This window comes from Lepidochelys kempii, chromosome 1, assembly GCF_965140285.1.
Source record: "Lepidochelys kempii isolate rLepKem1 chromosome 1, rLepKem1.hap1, whole genome shotgun sequence".
Lineage (NCBI taxonomy): Eukaryota > Metazoa > Chordata > Testudines > Cheloniidae > Lepidochelys > Lepidochelys kempii.
The window spans coordinates 325,751,661-325,772,272 of record NC_136380.1 but is presented as its reverse complement, the minus strand read 5'-3'; the positions used below and the strand labels follow the sequence as shown (position 1 = coordinate 325,772,272).

At 44.3% G+C, this 20,612-nt stretch overlaps 1 protein-coding gene across 1 annotated transcript in view; it reads left to right on the top strand.

The window, feature by feature from the left end:
- The first annotated feature begins 2,387 nt into the window (after window positions 1–2,387).
- The window catches only part of PIK3CG (phosphatidylinositol-4,5-bisphosphate 3-kinase catalytic subunit gamma), a 53,425-nt gene continuing 35,200 nt past the window's right edge, over window positions 2,388–20,612 (top strand). Inside the window, exon 1 of the mRNA XM_073328471.1 lies at window positions 2,388–2,689. The gene's annotated coding sequence lies outside the window, so the exon portion shown is untranslated. The remainder of the gene's footprint in view (window positions 2,690–20,612) is intronic.

Here is a 20,612-nt window from a genome sequence, read left to right as displayed (position 1 = left end):
TAGTCTGAGTATGTGGTAATCATGAGAACTGTTCAGTGACTTAGCTATTGAGTGCAAAGGTAATTGGATCTCAGAAGACATCTAGAAAAACTTCTGGTGACTGCTATGGAGGACTCAGGCCTGATCTGCACAAAGTTATATTAGTAATTAGTACATAAACTATTTCAATTAGGGCTATGAGTTTTACATAATAATTAGGCCAGTACAATCCTCAATATAGATGCAGTTACACTGGTTCAAAGGTGCATTATATCTGGATACCTTATTCCCATAAGGGAAGGGGAATAAGTTATACTGGTACACGTACATCTATAGTGCTTCACCTGCACAAGGAAGGTTATATTGCTTTAACTATACTGCTATTATTAACAACAACAATAATAGAAATCTGATGAGGTTCAACAAGGACAAGTGCAGAGTCCTGCATTTAGGATGGAAGACTCCCATGCACCACTACAGATTAGGGACTGAATGGCTCGGCAGCAGTTCTGCAGAAAAGGACCTAGGGGTTACAGTGGACGAGAAGCTGGATATGCGTTAACAGTGTGCCCTTGTTGCCAAGAAGGCCAATGGCATTTTGGGATGTATAAGTAGGGGCATTGCCAGCAGATCGAGGGATGTGATCGTTCCCCCTATTCGACATTGGTGAGGCCTCATCTGGAGTACTGTGTCCAGTTTTGGGCCCCTCATTATAAGAAGGGTGTGCAAAAATTGGAAATTGTCCAGCAGAGGGCAACAAAAATGATTAGGGGACTACTGGAACATATGACTCATGAGGAGAGGCTGAGGGAACTAGGCCTGCCTCTTGGCTGGGGAAAACACCTGCGCGGAGCCGCCCCTGGCTCCAGCAGAACAGGCTCGTTTGTTTCCTCTCTGCCTTTCCGGGCTACAGGCAGCTGCTGCGGAAGAGAAGAATGAGGGGGGATTTGATAGCCGCTTTCAACTACCTGAAAGGGGGTTCCAAAGAGGATAGATCTAGACTGTTCTCAGTGGTAGCAGATGACAAAACAAGGAGTAATGGTCTCAAGTTGCAGTGGGGAAGGTTTAGGTTGGATATTAGGAAAAACTTTTTCACTAGGAGGGTGGTGAAGCACTGGAATGGGTTACCTCGGGAGGTGGTAGAATCTCCTTCCTTTGAGGTTTTTAAGTTCAGACTTGACAAAGCCCTGGCTGGGATGATTTAGTTGGGGATTGGTCCTGCTTTGAGCAGGGGGTTGGACTAGATGACCTCCTGAGGTCCCTTCCAACCCTGATATTCTATGATTCTATGAAAGCTATACGACTTTTGTGTGTAGACAAGCCCGCAATGTTTGTACTATGTACTGATAGCTATGAAATACAGAGGTGCAGGAGTAATGACCTGGGAGCTAAATTTAAGTTACTGGAAAAAAGTCTTAAGTCAGGCATGAGTCAAACAGAAACATTTGCTAGGGTTACAAAACAAAAGTATTTGTATCCCTTAAAAACTCACAGCTGTACTGGAGGAGGGACAGGTTCAGGCCATAAAGATTAATGTTGATAAATTTACTAAGGTGTCAGACAAACTAGTGGAACTGAGGTATCAGACAAACTAGAATTAAAAATAGGCACATGACCAAAAATAATCACTACAAGTATCTAAATACCAAATCATAATACAAATACAAATATACCAGTAGGACTATATTGGTGGCCTTCAGATCACAAGCAGGCTATTGAGTGCATAATACTGAGAGAAATCAAAGAGGCATCTAAATCTAATAAAACAGTCATTACCCATATATAATCTGGTCAAATATCACAGTGGGTGTAGGGAAGCAATTTCTCAACACCTCAAACAGTTACATCTTGCAACAGCTAGTTCTAGAACGGAGTAACTATTTCTTCACTGAGGTCTTGCGTAGTCTCGGGAGATTTGCACCAGTCCCACTATTTACAACAGTCCCAATCCCTAATGCGCAATGGCAAAAGATAAATAAAATAAACCCGTGGCTTGCACCAGCGTGACTTACCTCAGCAGGTGAACTAGCACTGGTGCAAGCCCCGTCTCACAGGGGTGCAGGCAGCACCTCCATGGGGGTGGGGGAAATTGCATCGGTGTAGGGGCACCCTTACAAAACCTGCAGTACAGACTGCGCCTCACACCGGCTTTGTTTCAGCAAGTAGGAACATAGCAGACCGGGCCATACCAAACCTACCGCTGCCACGACCCTGGAGAAAGCGGGATTTAAAACTCCAGCGCGCCCTCCCCCCGTTCCTCAGAGGCTGTCCTGTGCTCTGCACTCCCCCCTGCGCTGCCCCACTCACAGAGCAGCCCCCGGCTGCCCTGCCCTCCCCGCCCCCTGCGCGGCTCACGGGGGACGCCCTGGGCTTCCCCCCGTGCTGTCCTTCCGCCGGGCGTGGTCGCGGCTGCCCCGCAGAGCTGCCAGCGCCCTGCCCCGGCTCAGGCCCGTGCGCGGCACTCGCAGTAGCTGCCAGGTGCCGGGCCGGGCACCACAGGGCCGCTCCCGCCCACAGGCTCGGCGCCGAGCTGGACCGAGCGGCGGCAGCTGCCCGCCGCGGCTCCAGGGGGAGGTTCCGCAGCCGGCTGCCCAGCGCGCCGGGAGCCGGACAGGCGGCGGCCGAAGCTCCGGGATTGCCGGCGCCGGGCTCCCCTCCGCCCGCGGGTCCTGCCCGCCTCTCGGCTGGGGAAAACACCTGCGCGGAGCCGGTGAGTAGCGAGAAGCCGGGCTCGCCCCTGGCTCCAGCAGAGCAGGCTCGTTTGTTTCCTCCCTGCCTCTCCGGGCTACAGGCAGCTGCTGGGACACGCACCTCCCCCTGCGCTCCGGGGGCACTGGGTGCCGAGGCGAGGCTGCGGGTGCGGGGGAGTAGGAGGAGGCGTGTTGTTGTAACAGCAGGACTTGGAGTGCAGCAGCTCTGGAGCAGGGGGGCGGCCTTGGGTGCCAATGATACCCCGAGGGGGGGCAGGTGTGGGCCTTAGAGAAAATGGGGTTTGCAGCTGTTGTGTAGCTCCAACACACGCTTCCAACACAACTTGGCTTACGGGCTTCAAGGCTTGTTTGACTCACTTTTCCTCAGCGAAAGCTATGGTATAGGCCTGCTACTTTTACCTTCTGGGAGTTCTCAATTCTCAGGCCCTGATCTTGCAATGAGCTCTGTGCAGGTGGACCACTTGCCCGTGCAGAGCCCCCCCGAAAGTTAAGAGACGGGTCAGATCACAGTGCAGAAGCCTTCCTTACTTTACCACTGACATAAGCAACCCTGAAAAAAAAATTAATGTAGACAAAGCCAACAGAAACACAGTAACCAGTGGGTACAGCTCTAACAGTTGTAACACCAATGTATTGTGTATATAAAGACTGGGTGGGGTCAGGGATTTTTGGCCTCTAATTTTCTAATGCCGGTGTAGTTCAATCCTATGAGATTGATTTATTGTTAGTTCACAAAACCTGGAAGTGTATCCTGCACACAGGTTGGCCATTCTTACAGTTGGCAGGTGTATGTGCTTTTAAACTCCGGAATGACTGCTGTAGATTTTAGAATCTGAGGAATTTCTGCTAAATCTGCATAGTGACCGTTGTAGAATTTGAGTTGTGATTTGACTGCTGTGGTGTTCTAAGTTCTGTAGCAATAAATACAGACCTTCTAAGCTTTGGAAGAATTATTATGGAAGCATATGTAAATATTTCTTAATATAAGTAATAAAATAGGTTAGACTGTTTAAAACCTAGGAAAGTTCTTTGACTAATATGTTAATTACAATAGAGTTAAGGTTAACTATTAATTTAATGTGTCATCAGTGTTTTAAGTTTAAATTTATTTTCAATTTTTTTCTTGCAGTTTTTTTCACTGTAACAATTTAAATTCTGTTTTATTACTCTCAATTTATTTAAACCCTAATCCTGAAAATGTTTACACATACAAGTAATTTCACAAAGGGACTATTCATTTGCATAACTGGGAGTGTAGATTAAATTCTTCAAATCAGGGACTATTTGAAGTCATATGGTGCCAAATAGCATGATGCCCTAATCCTGATATCCTATAGCTCAAACAGAAGGTATGGGCTTGATGCAGAAACTATTGAGTAAAGTTCTTTAGCCTATGTTATGCAGGAGGTCAGACTGGCTGATCATAATGGTCTCTTCACACCTTAAAATCTGTTAACCTAATCTATTGCAGTATAAATATTAAACACTAATAAATGGATTTTCTCATCTAACAGATAATGTCTGTTGTGTCCTTCCTATACATACAGGCCATAAATCTTCCAATTATTGTATACACCCTGTACCTGGCATAAGAGAAGAGTATTGGTGGAGACGAAATCACCATGCGACTAAAGACCAGAATGTTGTAAATAAAATGCACAATAGGAAGAAATAGGCAGTAAGCAGAATGCTGCAGGGACCTTCATTGTTAATTTCCTTACTTTCAAACTTTTGTTTGCTTTTGTGAAATATTACTGTATTGTTAAAAGAAAAGGAGGACTTGTGGCACCTTAGAGACTAACAAATTTATTTGAGCATAAGCTTTCGTGAGCTACAGCTCACTTCATTGGATGTATTCAGTAGAAAATACAGTGGGGAGATTTATATACACAGAGAACATGAAACAATGGGTGTTACCATACATGCTGTAATAGAGTGATCAGGTAAGGTGAGCTATTACCAGCAGGAGGGGGGCGGGGAACCTTTTGTAGTGATAATCAGGGTGGGCCATTTCCAGCAGTTGACAAGACTGGATACAATTAACTTAGGCTTGAATAAAGACTGGGAGTGGATGGGTCATTACACAAAGTAAAACTATTTCCGATGCATCCAATGAAGTGAGCTGTAGCTCATAAAAGCTTATGCTCAAATAAATGTGTTAGTCTCTAAGGTGCCACAAGTACTCCTTTTCTATTTCCCCATGTTTATTCCCCCCTTCCCCCCCCTCAGATGTTCTTGTCAATTGCTGGAAATGGCCCACCTTGATTATTACTACAAAAGGTCCCTCCCCTTCCCCCCCCCCCCCGCTCTCCTGCTGGCAATAGTTTACCTTACCTGATCACTGTCCACTAGAAAGTATGCTAGACAACTGGCATGTGCACATTCATGCTTCCTATCAACAGGATTTTACCAGCGTTCACCTGGTTCATCTGAGAGTTATTAATCTTCTAATGGATTTGACGTACTGGGTATGGGTACATACAGTTTTGTTTTTTACAATATCTTCTTTGCATAGTTCAGCACTGGATTATAACCGATGTAGAAAAGTCAATACCCCTGCAAGGAAAGGATACAATCCCCGATACAGAATGTATTGGATATTAAATTTCCGTGTCTACATGGGAAAGGTTATACTGAAAACAGCCTAAGATGTCTATTTAAACCAATATTGTTACACCAGTATAACCCTCCATGTAGACATCCTTATTCTGCTTCAGAGTGCCTTTTTTTTTTTTTTTAAGTTTAGTTTAGTTTAGTTTGTTGTTTGGGAAAGTAAACTGAAAAAGCCACTCCTATACCAAAATAAAAGTTTTTCATATGGTGGGTTCTGCCAGTATGACTATATCAGTATTACTGGTAAAACATTCCCACCTGGACAAGCTCTAATAGTTGCACTTGATCTTATTTAAAAAGCTAAGTTCAATAGATATTGTGACTATTTCATAGTACAAAATATAAAATTAAAGCCATAATGATAATACCACATTGTCCTCCTATATAATCTTTCATCAGATCTTCTCAAAACACTTTATAAATGCTTATTATGAATTAAATCTCACAACATCATTACAAACTAGATTAGTAGTATTCCTGTATTGGGTAAACTGCAGCACTAAAAGACTAAGTAACTTGCCCAAGGCATATCTATATTTCTAGTGACTAGAACTAGATTTATCCCCAGTATAAATAGTTTGGCCTGAGGAGTCCATGTTTCCAGTCCCTGCCATTAAAATTATAAATAGTTGCTAGCTATGGTTGATGCCCAAATATTGGTCTGTTTATCTTTTTTCTTCTGCAAGAATCCCTATTTGTTTAATCAAAGCTTATAAATAAAATTTTAAAATGGTCCAACTTCAGAAGTTTCACTTTGGGTAAAAACTCAAAAGTTTGAATGGCTCAACTGTAAAATTGTACTGGAAATCTTTTGAAAACTGACCCTCTCATCATATTTTCAATACTTCATAGTAGGGTCAAAAATATCAAAAGAAACATCATTTTCGTAGTTTTTGGGTATTTCCAGTGCCAAAGAAAACCAGGAAGTACAGAGATTTGTGGAAATTAAATCTAACACAGAACAAGAATTCACCCACTCTTTTTGAAATGCCAAAAAGGGTTTGGCTTCGTTCTTATTTTACCTTACCTGGCTGTTAATCCCTAGTAACAGACAATGTGATCTTAAAAGAACTGTGTGTTTGTATTTTTGGCTTTCTGTAACTTTGTCATTAAAATGTAGATGTGAAAATGTATATTTTTTAGAAAAAAAGGGGAGGGGAGAAAGAGGGGGAAAAATAGGCTTCCCGAGTGACTCGATTTGCAGGAAACTTCTTTAGTGGTATTAGATGCCACTAACAGAGGTTCTGCGATTTTTGTCAGATGCGGGGGATGGGCGACAGGGGATGGCTCACTTGATGATTACCTGTTCTGTTCATTCCCTCTGAAGCACTAGGCTAGATGTACCTTTGGTGTGACCCAGTATGGTTATTCTTATGTACATGGGTCAATACACATGCCAAACATCCAAACTGGATTACTATTAAATATTATACTGTGGTATCACTCATGACTTGGACTCCATTGAGCTCTTCACTGCACATAGAAAAGAGACAATCCCCATCCAAAGGGCTCACAGTCTAAAGATATAGAACGGCATCTGAACTGGAGTGGACCAGAAGGTGGGGGTCGAGGCCCAAATAGAGCTGGGAAAGAGGAACTCTAAGGCCCAGACAGTTGGCATTGATGTCCTAATACCATGTACTATATCTGAAGCAATGGATGGCGGGACCATTAGATTATCACACAATACCGCCACCACTGTCCTTTGCAAATGGATGAGTCCAAAACATTTTTTTAATGGCTGGGCAGTGTATAGGTTTACTGTCTATTATGTAAGATGACAACCAGTCTGATCAGCTGGTTGATGTTTATCAGAATAGTTGACCAGGAAATGAAGTGTGTTTGTTTTGGTGGAACTGATCTTTAAACATATGCCAACCAACCATAAGAATGTTAGGACTGGTTCTTGCTGGCTTCTGCCAGATCTAAGGAGGCACAGCCATTAAGATCCTAATGAATCCAAGTATATTTAATGATGTCAAGTCAATGGGATTCCATTAGATCCAAAATGTTTAGGTAAAACATATATGGGTCCATTGACGTAAAAACTTACAGCTAGTAGCTTGTGGTTAGGATACATTCTTTCATTTTATGAATTTTCATCTATGGGCAGATCTACACTATAGGGCTCAGTTGACCTAAGTTATGCAACTCCAGCTGGGTCAACGGGAGAAACTCGTTGCAGGCTTTCGGCGGTGCTTACCTCCCAGAAGTAGCGGCATGTCCCCCTGCTGGGTCCTACGCGGAGGCGCAGCCAGATGGCTCTACACGCTGCCCTGTCCGCAGGCCCCAACCCTGCAGCTCCCATTGGCTGAGGACTGTGGCCAATGGGAGCTGTGGGGACGGCACTTGGGGCAGGGACAGCACGCGGAGCCCTCTGGCTGCCCCTAAACGTAGGAGCCAGAGGAGGGCCATGCTGCTGCTTTTGGTAGCTGCATGGAGCGGCTGCCAACCCCGCTCCCCAGCTAGGGCGTGGGGTAAGCCCCAGACCCCGCTCCCCAGCGGAAGCTCAAGGGCCGGATTAAATCAACTGGCAGGCCAGATGTGGCCTGCGGGCCATAGTTTGCCCACTCCTGACCTACACCAATGTGAGAATTCCTTCCATTGGCGTAGGTCAGTGGTAGGCCACGTGCAGCCTACAGGTTGCCCATCAGTAATCCGTTGGCGGGCCACGAGACAGTTTGTTTACATTGACCGTCCACAGCCACAGCTGCCCACAGCTCCCAGTGGCTGCGGTTCGCTGTTCCTGGCCAGTGGGAGCTGCAGGAAGCAGCGGCCTGCACATCCCTGGAGGCTGCAGGTTGCCCACCATTGCGTAGGTAGTGTCCACACTGAAGCATGACAGCAGTGCAGCTGTGCTGCTGTAGCAATTTAAGGGTAGATAAGCCCCAGACTGACATAGCTACAGCCCTCAAGGGTGTAAAAAATCCACATCCCTGAATGCTGTAGTTATGCTGAACTAACTCCTGGTGTAGACACAACTAGATCAATGGAGGAATGCTTTTGTTGACGTAGCTACCGTCGATCGGGGAGGTGGTGTGCCTATAGCAACAGAAAAAGCCCTTTCATCACGGTAAACTGCGTCACCACTACAGGTTATGCCAGCATAGCTATAGCACCATGGCTATGCTGCTGTAGTCCCCCTTCCCATATTACAGACATAGTATAGGCATGGATGTCTAAGGGCTGGTCTACACTAGGAACTTACATCGGTATAGCTACATCTCTCAGGGTATGTCTATACTACGAAATTAGGTCGAATTTATAGAAGTCGATTTTTTAGAAAGCGATTTTATACAGTCGATTGTGTGTCCCCACTTAAGACCATTAAGTCGGTGGAGTGTGTCCACAGTACCAAGGCTAGCGTCGACTTCTGGACCGTTGCACTGTGGGTAGCTATCCCACATTCCCTCAGTCTCCGCCGCCCATTGGAATTCTGGGTTGAGATCCCAATGCCTGATGGGGCAAAAAACATTGTCGCGGGTGGTTCTGGGTACATGTCGTCAGGCCCCCCATCCCTCCCTCTCTCCATGAAAGCAACGGCAGACAATTGTTTCGCACCTTTTTTCCTGGGTTACCCGTGCAGATGGCATACCATGGCAAGCATGGAGCCCGCTCAGCTCACCGTATGTCTTCTGGGTGCTGGCAGATGTGGGACTGCATTGCTACACAGCAGCAGCTCATTGCCTTGTGGCAGCAGACAGTGCAGTACGACTGGTATATGTTTTCGTCGTCTCCTGGGTGCTCTTGGCCGGCCTCGGTGAGGTTGGTCGTGGCGCCTGGGCAGACATGGGTGCTCCTGGCAAACCTTGGTCAGGTCTCTCAGGGGCGCCTGGACATAAATGGGAGTGACTCAGGTCATTCTCTTCTTTAAGTTTTGTCTAATGGAGATTCAGTCCTGCCTGGAATATTGGCAGAGGGATAGCTCAGTGGTTTGAACATTAGCCTGCTAAACCCAGGGTTGTGAGTTCAATCCTTGAGGGGGCCATTCTGCCTCAGGCTGCTCTCCCAGCCAGCAGCACCACGAGCACCCAGGAGACGATGATGGCTAGCAGTCGTACTGCACTGTCTGCTGCCAGCCTACCCGTTGCTCCTCCCTCCCTCCATGAAAGCAACGGCTGACAATCGTTTCGAGCCTTTTTCTGTGCAGGCGCCGTATTGCTGTCAGCATCATCATCCACCAGTCGCTTCCACTGCCACTCTGCGCTCATGCCATACCACGGCAAGCATGGAGCCCACTCAAATCACCGTGGCAGTTGTAACTACTCTAAACACCACACACATTATCCAGCACTATATGCAGAACCAGAACCTGCAAGAGCAGGCGAGTAGGCGATGACAGCGCAGTGAGGAGAGTGATGAGGACATGGATACAGACTTCTCTCAAAGTACGGGCCCTGGCAATTTGACCATCCTGGTGGCAATGGGGCAGGCTCATGCCATGGAACGCCGATTCTGGGCCCGGGAAACAAGCACAGACTGGTGGGACCGCATTGTGTTGCAGGTCTGGGACGATTCCCAATGGCTGCGAAACTTTCATATGAGTAAGGGCACTTTCATAGAACTTTGTGACTTGCTTTCCCCTGCCCTGAAGTGCCAGAATACCAAGATGAGAGCAGCCCTCACAGTTCACAAGCGAGTGGCGATAGCCCTGTGGAAGCTTGCAGCGCTGGAGAGCTACCGGTCAGTCGGGAATCAATTTGGAGTGGGCAAATCTACTGTGGGGGCTGCTGTGATCCAAGTAGCCAGTGCAATCACTGACCTGCTGCTATCAAGGGTAGTGACTCTGGGAGATGTGCAGGTCATACTGGATGGCTTGGCTGCAATGGGGTTCCCTAACTGTGGTGGGGTGATAGATGGAACGCATATCCCTATCTTGGGACTGGACCACCAAGGCAGCCAGTACATAAACCTCAAGGGGTACTTTTCAATGGTGCTGCAAGCACTGATGGATCACAAGGGACATTTCACCAACATCAGTGTGGGATGGCCGGGAAAGGTACATGATGCTCACATCTTCAGGAGCTCAGGTCTGTGGGAACGGCTGCAGTAAGGGACTTACTTTCCAGACCAGAAAATAACTGTTGGGAATGTTGAAATGCCTATTGTCATCCTTGGGGACCCAGCCTACCCCTTAATGCTATGGCTCATGAAGCCAGACACAGGCACCCTGGACAGTTGTCAGGAGCTGTTCAACTATAGGCTGAGCAAGTGCAGAATGGTGGTAGAATGTGCATTTGGATCTTTAAAAGCGCGCTGGCGCAGTTTACTGCCTCTGTTAGACCTCCGCAAAACCAATATTCCCATTGTTATTACTGCTTGCTGTGTGCTCCACAATATCTGTGAGAGTAAGGGGGAGATGTATATGGAGGGGTGGGAGGTTGAGGCAAATCGTCTGGCCGCTGATTACGCGCAGCCAAACACCAGGGCAGTTAGAAGAGCGCAACAGGGCTTTGAAAACCAGTTTCATGACTGGCCAGGCTACAGTGTGACAGTTCTGTTTGTTTCTCCTTGATGAAAACCCGTCTCCTTGGTTCACTCTACTTCCCTGTAAGCCAACCGCCCTCCCCTCCCCCCTTTGATCACCGCTTGCAGAGGCAATAAAGTCATTGTTGTTTCAGATTCATGCATTCTTTATTCATTCATCACACAAATAGGGGGATAACTGCCAAGGTAGCCCGGGAGGGGTGAGGGATGAGGGAAGCACCGAGCGGGGTGGGGGAGGATGGAAGGACAAGGCCACACTGCACTTCAAAACTTGTTGAATGCCAGCTTTCTATTGCTTCGGCAGTCCTCTGGCGTGGAGTGGTTGAGTGCCTGGAGGCCCCCCCACTGTGTTTTTGGGCGTCTGGGTGAGGAGGCTATGTAACTTGGGGAGGAGGGCTGTTGGTTACACGGGGGCTGCAGTCGCGGTCTGTGCCTTTCCTACACCTCAACCATACACCAGAACATATCAGTTTGATCCTCCAGAAGCCTCAGCATTGCATCCTGCCTCCTGTCATCACACTGATGCCACCTCTCCTCTTGCTCATCCCTCCTGTCCTCACGTTCATTTTGTGCTTTCCTGGACTCTGACATTGTCTCCCTCCACGCATTGTGCTGGGCTCTTTCAGCATGGGAGGACTGCATGAGTTCAGAGAACATTTCATCGTGAGTGCATTTTTTTTCAGCTTCTAATCTTTGATAGCCTCTGGGACGGAGATGATACATGGAGCGATGAAACATTTGCAGCTGTGGGAGGGGAAAAAAGGAAGTTTAGTCTTTAAAAAGAGACATTTTAAAGAACAATGGGTAGACTCTTTCACGGTGAACCAAGCTGTTAACATTACATAGCACGTGTGCTTTCTTTAAAAGGTCGCATTTTGCCTCTTAAATCGCGGGCCTGCCGGTATGGTGTGAGAGATCACACACACAGGGCCGGTGGGCAACAGAATTCGGCTTGCAGGCTGACATGGTAGGCCACAGTCTTTTGGCTTCTTTAACCTTCCTAACATGTGGGAATGGTTTTAAACAGCAGCGCCCTCATTTCACGTACCAAGAACCTGTTGGGTTGGCCCTTTAAAATGGGTTGGCCATTTAAAAGGAGGGGCTGCCGTTTTGGGGTTAACGTGCAGTACAAACCCAACTAAACCCACACACACACACTCAATTCTCTGGGATGATCTCTTCTCTCTTCCCCCCACCATGTGGCTAACAGCAGGGATGATTTCTGTTCAGCCACAGGCAAACAGCTTAGCAGGAACGGCCACCTCTGAATGTCCCCTTAATAAAATTCCCCTATTTCAACCAGGTGACCATGAATGATATCACTCTCATGAGGATAACACAGAAAGATAAAGAACGGATGTTGCTTGAATGCCAGCAAACACTGGGACCGTACGCTGCCATGCTTTGTTATGCAATGATTCCAGACTACGTGCTGCTGGCTTGCCGTGGTAAAGTGTCCTACCATGGAGGACGGAATAAGGCTGCCCTCCCCAGAAACCTTTTGCAAAGGCTTTGGGAGTACCTCCAGGAGAGCTTCATTGAGATGTCCCTGGAGGATTTCCACTCCATCCCCAGACACGTTAACAGACTTTTCCAGTAGCTGTACTGGCCACGAATGCATCCCAAGTCTTCAGGGGAAATTAATCATTGAACACGCTTGCTTTTAAACCGTGTATTATGTTTACAAAGGTACACTCACCAGAGGTCCCTTCTCTGCCTTCTAGGTCCGGGAGCCTGCCTTCAGTGGGTTGGGAGGGTACTAGATCCAGGGTGAGAAATAGTTCTTGGCTGTTGGGGGGAAAAAGGTTTCTCCACTTACTCGCTGTGCTTCAACCTCCTCCTCCTCATCTTCCTTGTCCCCAAAATCTGTATCTCTGTTGTGTGAGAGTCCATTGAGGGAGTCCACGCACAGCACTGGGGTAGTTGTAGGGGCACCCCCTAGAATGGCATGCAGCTCATCCTAGAAGCAACATGTCTGGGGCTCTGACCCGGAGGGGCCACTTGCCTCTCTGGTTCTTTGGTAGGCTTGCCTGAGCTCCTTAAGTTTCACGTGGCACTGCTGCGTGTCCCTGTTATAGCCTTCGTCCTTCATGCCCTCAGAGATTTTTTTTCAAATATTTTGGCATTTCGTCTTTTTGAACGGAGGTCTGATAGCACGGATTCATCTCCCCATACAGCGATCAGATCCAGTACCTCCTGTTTAGTCCATGCTGGAGCTCTTTTGCGATTCTGGGACTGCATGGTCACCTCTGCTGATCAGCTCGCCACGCTGGCCAAACAGGAAATGAAATTCAAAAGTTCATGGGGCTTTTCCTGTCTACCTGGCCAGTGCATCTAAGTTGAGAGAGCTGTCCAGAGTGGTCACAATGGAGCACTCTGGGATAGCTCCCAGAGGCCAATACCGTTGAGTTGCGTCCACACTACCCCAAATTTGTCCCAGCAAGGTCGATTTCAGTGCTAATCCACTTATTGGGGAGGAGTACAGAAACCGGTTTTAAGAGCCCTTAAAGTCGGAAAAAATGGCTTCGTAGTGTGAATGGGTGCAGGGCTAAACCGATCTAACGCTGCTAAATCCGACCAAAACTCATAGTGTAGACCAGGGCTCAGGAGTGTGAAAAATCCACTCCTCTGAGAGACATAGCTATACCGACCTAACCCCTGATGTAGACAGCATTAGGGTGATGGAAGAATTCTTCTGTCATCCTAGCTACTGCTTCTTGGGGAAGTGGATTACTCATGCCAGTGGGAGAACCCCTCTTGTCAGCATAGGTAGTGTGCCACACTAAAGCACTATAGCGGTGTCGCAGTAATGTTCTCAGTGTATACATACCCTCTGTACAAAACACTCTGCTGGAGTTTGAACACCTTTATATTTGTCTGTTGTATATTTTCTCTCCTTCTCACAGTCACCATTTTTCCAGAATGGGTTCTACTTGCTGTTCTCCAAAATAGCCAGCCTGTTACTAATAAAGTTCTATACTGGAAAAAGATTAAAATGTCCCCTGTCCCTTCATTTTGATTTTTAATTTTTGTTTTCCCACATTCCCCTTCCCGTATGGCATTTTCCATTAACTCCAACCTGAAGGATGTGCATCTCTCATAGCTCCTTTAACTTGTGGTGTAAGTGGCTGCACAAATCACTAGGGTTAAAAGTGAATCCTTCAAATTCTTCCTGAATCTCAGGCTATCATTCACAGTAGATTTCAGTATGTGGGGGAAGGTTTGTAAATACATTGCATATCATATATATAATGGAGCAGTAGCAATACCTACAATTAAGGTTCCCTAACACTTGTCCAATTATATTTGTGACAAATTTTAACCATTCAAACTTAAATTCAGAAAATGAAAAATATATGTAATACAAATAATTTATTTATATTTTAAACATTCATACATATTATATATAACTAAACATATAGCTGCTAGGTAGCAAATGGTAAATACGTTATGAGACGCTCATGTATTATGAGACGCCTATGTATATCTTGTTATGCATGTTTTTTCTATATGTATACTTTAAAATTAATAAAAAGTTAATAGAAAAATTAAAAACATTGTTTTTTAAATTAAGCAGTTGATTTATTCTACAAGCTCAACTGAACTATATTTTCAAACAACACAAACAGCTTACTGAGGATACATCCTGTTTTATAGGACAATCCTGAGTTCTATCCTACAAACCCTTATGCATTTAGGCCCACTGATTTCAGTGTCGCAAAATTTTCTTGAGACAACTTTTTAAAATGTTGCCATCGGGATAGAAGAGTGTGGAATAATGTGTGAAGATGGGAATCTAGAAATCATTCACTATTCATAATTTATGTCACGTAAAAGTATATGTTATGCAAATTCTCAAATCTTGAAATGCTCTTCCTTTTTACAACAATCTCTCAGAAATATTGAGATCCCAAAACCATACACTTGCTCATCATTTATAGCACATACATTAGCAGGAAATAAGATGGATACCTCAATGTAGTCTTTCAAGAAAGCCAGCTCCATATGGCATCTATACTGAGACCACATTCAAAAACTGTAGTTAAGTGTTTTCCTCAGCAATTAAAATTAGGGGGAGGTGTTAAAAATACAGGGGTGGGTAGGCGAGGACCAATGAGGGGTGAGACCATCAGGGTGGAGGTGGGCTATATGGCACCATAGTAAAAACTGAAAAAATGTTTCACGACCATTTTATTAGATTTAACTCATGTTTTTAAATCCACACACAAATTAAAGTTGGCTACACAAGCCTACTATGAAGCACTACATCTACATCTTTCTTGGTGTAATTTTGCACAACTCTGTTAATGAACTTCTCAAATGCAGTGCATTCTTTTTTGGTGGCTTCTTGTGTGTCCAGTACTTCCAGTCCTTCATGATGTGCTCATGATCACGCAGAAGGCGACTTCTTTCAAAACACAAAATTCTATTCAATGAGGAAAAAGAACGCTCAGCTGTAGCTGTTGTGACTGGGAGTAGAAAGAGATGAATTTCTACTTCTTTCATCCCAGAAAACATAGCACAGAGATTGGGTCAAGCCACTAGTGATGATAAAGAAGAAGTTGAAGCCATATCTTCATTCATTCATTATATGATATTCCACTCTGTGTTCAAATTCTCTATTCTGTCCTGATCACATGAGCAGCCCATTGCAGGTACTGCCTCACTCCACTCAACTGTTGGTGTTTTATAGACTGTATCTGTAAAAGCTATGTAGAAGTTGATAGAATCCAGAAGTTGTTGTTGTAGAGATGTAGAATCAAGTCTGTGTACTTTACTTTTTCAGCTGGCTTAACAAACACTTCTTGTCCTCTCCATTTAAATAATCTATATAAGTGCCCTAATTAGTCAACTTCTGAAGTGAAGTCTTTGGTTCTTCTAGTATGTTTTAAATGGGTATATCTCTGATCCTAGTGTAGCTTCCATTGCTGGACAAAGATCTACTGCTATTGTAGCAGGTGCCTGGATGACATTGTTTAATGACCCAAGTGATTTCAACAGTAGACTTACAAGAGAGAATGGTGATTGTCTTCTTTGAACTTAGTAGCAAAAGTGGTCCAACAATCTCACTATTTAGATCCGTCCCATCTCGGTAGATATTTTCCAAAGCCAATAATAATGGTTGCAGTAATTTTAAGACAAAAGCCAAGGATTGCTCATGAGAAAGCTAGCAGGTTTTCCCAGGTTGGACCAATTTGAACATCAGTCCTCATGTATCTTCTATATTTTTCAAGACACTCAGTCTTTTTGGACTCTTGCTGAAAAAAGAGTATAATGAAGACATTAAATGTATAACTTTTTAAATGCCTTTTGAAGATTCTGCAGCTCAAACTAGTGCTAGTTGGAGTAGATGGCCTCTGCAGTATGTATAGGAGAGTTTAGAGTTACACTTTCCTCTGAGCAAACTTGTACTCCACTATGTCTTCCAGAGAAGTTGACAGCTCCATCAACTGCACAAGCAGCCATCTGTTTGGGGTTCAATTTACAAGCATTTAACTCTTCTAAAGACATGGGTTGTCAGAGATGTTGCCAATGTGTCTTCTATAACCGGAACATCTAGAAATTCATCTGTTGGGCTACCACTGACATGAAGATAATGTATGCAGTGACTTAATACTTGATATCCATTTGCATCGGTTCATTCATGAGCCATGTATGCACATTTTCTGAATGCAGTGAGAGAGTTCTTCACTTTTTCAACTGCTGAGTCTTTCACTGTTCCATTGCATGCTTCTAACCAGTCAGTTGAGTTTCTTGCAGAAAGATAGTGAGCATGTGCTGGTCTTGGTCAGAACCACTGTCCAACTTCAGGATTAACAAATGACAACACACTTACCACACACTACAAACTGGAGGCCAATGTTATCTCTTGCTTAAAGAGAAAGTATGATGTGACCGTCATGTTTGTTTGAATAAACTGTATTGTGACTCAAGCATTTTTAACAGCCTCATTAAGTACTTCTAAAATTGGCTTTGACAATGACTGGCTTTTTGCATGTCAATGCAGTCCAGAGGATTGGTGTTTTGTTTCATATGTCTCCATGCTTCAACCACCATTCTAGAGGACATGCGTCCATGCTGATGACGGGTTCTGCTCAATAACAATCCAAAGCAGTGTGGACTGACGCATGTTCATTTTTATTATCTGAGTCAGATGCCACTAGCAGAAGATTGATTTTCTTTTTTGGTGGTTTGGGTTCTGTAGTTTCTGTGTGTGAGTGTTGGTCTTTTAAGACTTCTGAAAGCATTCTCCCTCTAAGATTTTGGAAGGCGCTTCAGATTCTTAAACCTTGGGTTGAGTGTTGTAGCTATCTTTAGAAATCTCACATTGGTACCTTCTTTTGTGTTTGTCTGATATGGAAGCATGTCCTCTGGAATGGTGCCCAAAACATGAAGGGGCATATGAATGTTTAGCATATCTGGCGTGTGTATACCTTGCAATGCCGACTATAAAAGTGCCATGTGAATGCCTGTTCAGACTTTCAGGTGATATTGTAAATAAGAAGAGGGCAGCATTATCTCCTGTAAATATAAATAAACTTGTTTCTTTTAGTGACTGGCTGAACAAGAAGTAGGACTGAGTGGACTTGTAGGCGCTAAAGTTTTACATTGTTTTGCTTTTAAGTGTGGTTATGTAACAAAAATAGTCTACATTTGTAAGTTGAACTTTCATGATAAGGAGATTGCACTACAGTACTTATATGAGGTGAATTGAAAAATACTATTTCTTTTGTTATTTTTACAGTGCAAATATTTGTAATAAAAAATAACATACACTTTGATTTCAGTTACAACAAAATACAATATATATGAAAATGTAGAGAAACATCCAAAATATTTAATAATTTTTAATTGGTATTCTATTGTTTAATAGTGAGATTAAAACTGTGATTAATCACGATTAATTTTTTTGTTAATTGTGTGAGTTATCTGTGATTAATCAACAGTCGTAGTTCTTATGTAAAAAGTAATTATAATAAAAATGTTTAGTAAAGAAACTCCCCAAGATAAATCCTTGAGATAGCAAGAATATGAGATGACGACCTTGGCAACAATGGTTTTAAAAATCTTGGCCTACTAGGAAATGTATATTTATATAAGTTTGTCAGTCACAAATCTAGCATTTTGGAGCAAAGTCACTAAAATGTAATCCAACAAACAAATGTTCCTTTAACTTGCCCCTCCCTTCTCTCTCTGCCTCACCCCACTCATAGTTATTGTCTTTGGTCAGTGAAGACCAAGAGTTCAGAGGTGCTTTCGCATGAGTTCACCTCCCACCCTGCGGGGAGGGAGGGTGCGGGGGAGAAGTTGTCTTGCTGTTTCCGCCAGCTGCTTGTCACTCCCTCTGGCCGTTCACTCTGGTTGCTGTGGTTTGTTGTACCACCACTCCATCGCTGATCGCCCTGTGATGTCCCCTTCTGCTGCCACCTGCCACTGTGACCTCTGCAAGTCGGTCTCTTGAAGTTCCACCCAGCATTCAGTGATTTCAGCTCTCATTTGGGGAACCTCACAGCGAGTGCAGGCTGGGCTGTCTTTTCCACAGAAATGCCATCCTGCAGCAGGTCTAAGCACTTAGACCTGATTATTAGTGATTTCAGCTCTAATGGTCACTTAACAAAACAAAATACTCTTTATGGAGCCTAATAAGCTCTATCTTTAAATAGGGAAGAGGGGCAGGTCAAATAGTGCCTGTGAGTCTTAGGCACAGCCCACACCACCAAGCAAAACCCCTATCCCTCCCACTCCACTGGGACCTGCCATCCAAACCCCTTGCTCAGCGAGTGCTCTTCTGTTGAGAGTGACCAGTGCTTAATTTGTAATGAGAGAGGTACCGGGGCTCAAGCAAGTTTTTGACTTTCATAATTGACGTGGCAAGCCCAGAGGTCCTAGGCCTATGAACTGCCAAACCTAGAGGTGCTGGAGCTCAGCCCTGGCAAAAATTAAGCACTGAGGGTGACCCCCTTGGTCAGGACAGGCTCAATATAGTTCTGCTGCCCTTTACTCAGACAGTAAGGATAACAACATTTCATGACCCCCACATTCAATAGTAAACAGGTTTCAGAGTAACAGCCGTGTTAGTCTGTATTCGCAAAAAGAAAAGGAGTACTTGTGGCACCTTAGAGACTAACCAATTTATTTGAGCATAAGCTTTCGTGAGCTACAGCTCACTTCATCGGATGCATACTGTGGAAAATACAGAAGATGTTTTTATATACACAAACCATGAAAAAATGGGTGTTTATCACTATAAAAGGCTTTCTCTCCCCCCACCCCACTCTCCTGCTGGTAATAGCTTATCTAAAGTGATCACTCTCCTTACAATGTGTATGATAATCAAGGTGGGCCATTTCCAGCACAAATCCAGGGTTTAACAAGAATGTCTGAGGAACAGTGGGGGGGAAGGGGGAGAAGGAATAAACAAGGGGAAATAGGTTACTTTTTATAATGAATCAACCATTCCCAGTCTCTATTCAAGCCTAAGTTAATTGTATTCGATTTGCAAATTAATTCCAATTCAGCAGTCTCTCATTGGAGTCTGTTTTCAAAGTTTTTTTGTTGAAGGATAGTCACTTTGAGATCAGAAATCGAGTGACCAGAGAGATTGAAGTGTTCTCCGACTGGTTTATGAATGTTATAATTCTTGACATCTGATTTGTGTCCATTTATTCTTTTACGAAGAGACTGTCCAGTTTGATCAATGTACATGGCAGAGGGGCATTGCTGGCACATGATGGCATATATCACATTGGGAGATGTGCAGGTGAACGAGCCTCTGATAGTGTGGCTGATGTTATTAGGCCCTGTGATGGTGTCCCCTGAATAGATATGTGGGCACAGTTGGCAACGGGCTTTGTTGCAAGGATAGGTTCCTGGGTAAGTGGTTCTGTTGTGTGGTATGTGGTTGCTGGTGAGTATTTGCTTCAGGTTGCGGGGCTGTCTGTAGGCAAGGACTGGCCAGTCTCCCAAGATTTGTGAAAGTGTTGGGTCATCCTTCAGGATAGGTTGTAGATCCTTAATAATGCATTGGAGGGGTTTTAATTGGGGGCTGAAGGTGACAGCTAGTGGCGTTCTGTTATTTTCTTTGTTAGGCCTGTCCTATAGTAGGTGACTTCTGGGAACTCTAATAATACTAACAATACTAAAGTGATTTGTAACCCAACACCAGCCAAAATTTGGTCACTTGGGCAACATGGCTTTGTCTGCTGGATACCTAGGTAGAGTAGTTGAGTTCATGTAAGTACAAGTTCAGGTGAGTTCAAGTCTGGTCCTGAAGCCTTCCCCCTGCCTTGGCTGTCAGGGGAGAGCTCATTCAGACCTAGCTTACAAATCATATATTGAAATTATAAGATTGGCCAACATTGCCAAAACGAATGTGCAAACATTGTCAAAAAAACAGCTGTGTGAAGAAGCTAGTCTTTGTTCATACTTTTCAAACCCATTATACTTTTTCGGGTACAAGTATTTTATCATATACTGTATGCTTTTAAAGTGTGTATTAATGTTTCAATTAAAATTTCCAACCAATGACTAAATTGGCAACACTGTAAATAGCTGCATCAGGGTGTTGGGGAAGTTCAGGGGGTGGAGGTAGGGAAATCCCTGGTAGTCAGTCTAGGTCAAAGGTCCTAAGTACTAGCATACAGGCAGCATTAGAGCCTTAATGGTGTCTTGTTTAATTTGTTCTTTTTTCTTCTTCTTTTTTTTGTAGCCAAGCATCTATAATTTGGCTCTTTCAGATATAGTTCATCTTTATACAGAGCATATCTTCTAGTCTTCTAGTTTTATGCATATGTCATTGTTTTAATTTTTATTAATGTTTTT